At 38.8% G+C, this 4632-nt stretch overlaps 1 non-coding gene across 1 annotated transcript; it reads right to left on the bottom strand.

Annotated features, from left to right (window-relative positions):
- Positions 1–409: 409 nt before the first annotated feature.
- Positions 410–520, bottom strand: LOC124887528. Its single transcript, XR_007045298.1, has one exon. It is a non-coding gene; the product is annotated as a small nucleolar RNA R71 (small nucleolar RNA).
- Positions 521–4632: the final 4112 nt, after the last annotated feature.

Here is a 4632-nt window from a genome sequence, read left to right as displayed (position 1 = left end):
AATGGAGAGATGAGTGATAATGCAAGTAATTTTGGCCTCTTTGATGCCTCAATAGATGATGAGGGCCAATTAAATAAAGCTGGACAAACAAGCGCTATCTGCATCCTGCCAACCAATGGAAATGGTGTGTTTCCCATGACTAATGTTATGTTTCACATGTTGAAAATGGAAGGATTATATGGGGGTCAAGCATATGAGGACCCAAATGTTCATTTGAAAAAATTTATGGAAGTTTATGCCCTATTTAACATAGCGCATATTACACAAGAATCCATCCGGCTTTGCCTCTTCCCATTTTCACTAATGGGCAAGATGATTTCATGGCTCTGCTCACTTCCACCTATCTCAATAACATCTTGGGAGGAGCTCAACACGGTGTACCTTGATAGATACTTCCCACCATAAAAAAGGCTTTAAAAGTGAGATGAGATTGTAAACTTCTTACAATTGAATGAGAACCATTGTTTGAAGGATGGGAGAGGTTTAATGGAAAGCTATCCCAATGCCCAAATCATGAGGTCCCGAATAAGATGCTCCTTGAATTTTTTTATAGAGATCTTGACCCATTGAACAAAATGGTTATGGATAAGCGGCGAGTGGCTCTATTATGAAATTACATCATCTTGTGGCTTTCTATTTGATAGGTGAAGTATCCAAAAAAAATCAGGAGTGTCACACCCATGATGCCGATGCTCCTAAGACCCCTTCTACTACCTCCGTGGTGACTAATGAGAAAAGCAAATAAAAAGAGGAGAACATGGCCAAGATGATGACCCAACTTGAGCTTCTAATGAAACATGTTATGGGTATACTCGTGAAAGAAGTAAATGTCATAACATCAAATCCTTATGAAAATGATGATGAGGCAAAGAAGTTGGATGAAGAAATTTGGTACTTGGCAAACTACTCGGGGGGTTCCCGCCCTGCCTATCAAAGGCGAGGTGGGAAAAAAGGTTGGATGGATCAGGACCAAGATTGAGATTGGAGAGATAGGGAATGTGACTATGACCGCTATGTTCCTCCTCATGATAGGGCTAAGGCCAAAGAGTCAAATTCCATTGACCCTATCGATTTCAAGACCAAAGATGTTTTAGCACGAATCTTCAATAGAGTTGAAGGTACGGAAAAAATAGTCCATGAGCTGAAGGGTGACTTCACCGTACTCTCCCAAACAATGGTTTCTCACTCTATCTCTATCAAACAATTAGAGACCTAAGTTGGGCAAATCTCCACGCAACTAAATACAACGGCTAAAGGTGGACTTCTGAGTGACACAATTGCAAACCCAAAAAATGAAGCACAAATACTAGTAATTATCACTAGAAGTGGGAAAGAACTTGAAGATCCCCTTAGAGGAGATGTGAGTGGAAATATTCCCAAGGACAAGTCAAAATAGGATACACCTCAAATAAGAAATGCAAATGATGATACAGAGATAGATAAAAGCGATGAGGAAGTGGTCGAAGTTGAAAAGATGCAAGGAGAAGCAAAGACAACCATCCATGTTTCTCCTCCATTCCCTCAATAGTTGCATAAGAAGGAAGAGAATTAAAACTTGAGAAAATTTATGACAAAACTTAGAAACCTCTTAATAAATATCCCATTACTCAAGGCAATACAAGAGATTCTGGGATATGCTAATTTAATAAAGAATTTAATTTCCAAGAAGAAGATCATTGAGGGTTATACTATTGAATTACTCATGGGTGTAGTGATATCATAGATATAAAAGTTACGGAAAAGAAAAACCACCCTAGAGCATTCACTATCCCTTGCACCATTGGGACTCATGAGTTTGCAAAAGCTCTTTGTGACCTTGGTGTAATAATCAACCTAATGTCTTATGTCATCTATAATAAACTTGTCTTGGACACTCCTATACCAACCTTGATACGACTATTGATGGAGAGCCAGTCCATAAAAAGGTCAGTGGGTATATGGTTTGATTTCTATGTAAAGGCAGAAAAATTCATTCTCTCGGCAGATTTTGTTGTATTGGATTATAAGATAGACCAAGAGATGCCTATCATTATTGGTTTTCCTTTCTAGGCCATCAAGAGATCCATTATCGATCTAGAGTTGGGGGATATGAAATTTTGGGTGCAAGAAAATGAGGTCTCATTAAAAATTTGCAAGTTAAAGATGCAAACTATGGAGCTCCAAGTAGTATCTATGGTGGATATTAAAAATAAGAAGGTGAATGATGAGGGGTTTGAGGACCCACCATGAGATTGAAAGAAGAATGATATTTTTCCATGATGATAACTAAGGTGCTAGGTGGGAGGCAACCAACAAATTCCATGAGAGTGGCTCGTAACCATTTTTGTTATGTTCTCGTAGTGTAGATGTTGCCTTTGCATTTGAATAATCCATGCATTTGTGGCACTTTGAATTGTATTGAATAAGCTTTAAAAGAGGAAAGTGTGAAAGTCTACATTGAAAATCCGAATAGGGAAAATTCTATAAAAATGGAGTAAAATGTTGAACATGGTAAAATAAGGGTGTAAAAACTGCTCTCAGTTACCATGATCATGGCCACTATGCGCGATCGCGGCCACGCGGGTGTCTGCAGTTATAGCCCTTGATCGCGGTCATGATCATTTCAGTCATTTAACCCCTAGTCTCCTTCAAATCCTTCACACTCCCTTTTCCAGATTGTACTCTCATATCTAAGCTACATTGTTGGCCAAGTTGTAAGCTCTCAAACAGCCTCTGTGTACATCTCTCTTGCATCACAACTATGGTAGGTGGCATAAATCCTTGCTTTTTAAAAAAAAAAAATAGGCCAGTGAGTGCATGATTAAGAAAGGGCCTAATGTTTTAATTGTTATGCTTGTTGTGATATTTATTATTGTTGTAGTGTTGGTTGCTTGATTGAGGTGTGCACACAAGTGAGAAAACCTTGAGTACCCAATAGTGTGTCAAAAAGGTTGACAAATATGACATGCACACCTTGTGTTTGATAACTTTCTCAAATAAACTTTTCATAGTGGTATTTACTTTTGAAGGGAAAATTCACACACCCTGGTAGCATTATTCACATGACCTTCATTTGCTCCCATATTGTAGAATATGCTAGTAGTCTAGAATTAGGAGGAAGTTGAACATGCAGAACTGACATGGAACCGGCGTCAGGTATCGCGATCACGATCATAGACCACTATTGTGGTAACACAGATGCGTCTCTGATATGTGATCACGATAATGGAGGGTAGGTTCCTATTATGTCAAAAAATCCTATACTTCAATTTTTAGCCAGGCAACCCCAAGCACCTAGTCTAATGAACTTTAATGATCAATCTATCATAGTTTGCATGATTCAAATGACATTGAAAGATATAATATATTTTTAGTGCTTTCAGGACAACCTCACAGATAAGTTTGATCACATCAGATTGATGGCACCCCGAATGCCACACTCACTACAATAGTGATCTTTCAAAGACAAAGTTGCTTTTGGAAAGAGGAATTTTTTTGGAGAATGTACCATAGAAGATACTGGATTTTCATGAAAAACTTAAAGCCACGGAGTGGAAGTGTTTTTCCCCTGATCCATGCCTTGAATATGAAAAATGGGTCCATGAATTTTATGCCAATATTAGTGAAGTATCTTTCTCAGACCCACTCAATGTAATTGTAAAGATGCGGGGAAAGTCGATAAAAGTTGGGGCTAAGAAAATCAGTGATGTTTATGGGCTCAAGCAAGCAGACATGGGTGACTCTAAAGCGAAGGGGTGTAAATCAAGGAATTGGTTGGTACAATGATTAGGTCCTGGAAAGAAAGTTTCATGGACCTAAACTAAAAGCAACATCTCCATGAATGACTTCACTTCCAAGGCTAGGATATGGTTTCACATTATTTATGGTCGAGTGTCTCCTTGCACCCATATGGCAACAGTCCCTGAATTGCATGCTCAGATGGTTTCTTGTATTCTAGATGAAATCTCTTTACATATTGGTCAACTCATGGTCAATAAAATAGATTATTTCAAAAATTAAGGTGGTAAAAATTTGTTTTACCCCTCTCTAATTACTAAGCTTTGCAAGAGAGCAAGGGTGGATAAGTATGCTAGTGATAAATGGGTGCATCCTAGAACCCCCATTTATCCATTAAGGATTCGAGAAGAGGTTGCACCAGGAAAAAACAAGAAAAGAAAGATCAACTTGGAAGATCCAACATGTAGCGAACCCGAGCCTAATAGGCCAACCACCATGGGAGATCTTAAAGATATTAGAGTTAATATTGTAATTATTAAAGAGCTTATAGATAGCTTACCTCAAGGTTCGGGAGAGCCCTCCACCAGCCATCACTCATATGTGTCACGTGTTGATTATAATAAGTACAAGGAGGACTAAAAGAAGCAAAATCTACTATTGATCGGCTTGAGGAGGCCTAATCCTCTTTGGTGGCATCACACCGGGACCTCTAGAGCATATATAAAAAAATGATTATTAGAAAGAAAAAAAATAAGGTTTTTACCAAGATGTGGAAAGGGTGAAGGGTCTATGGAAGGTTCTGAAACCCCAAAGTAGGCCCCAGCTAAGTGGTCAGATCTTGAGGAGGATAGTGATGATGCCGGGTCTGAGAGTGATAGCATACCTTGAAGCAGATTTAGGGAGCACCCTTATCTC

The sequence above is a fragment of the Capsicum annuum genome, chromosome 9, assembly GCF_002878395.1.
Source record: "Capsicum annuum cultivar UCD-10X-F1 chromosome 9, UCD10Xv1.1, whole genome shotgun sequence".
NCBI classification, from domain to species: domain Eukaryota; kingdom Viridiplantae; phylum Streptophyta; class Magnoliopsida; order Solanales; family Solanaceae; genus Capsicum; species Capsicum annuum.
Note: the sequence above shows the minus strand (reverse complement) of the source record. Positions and strands in the feature narration are given on the sequence as shown.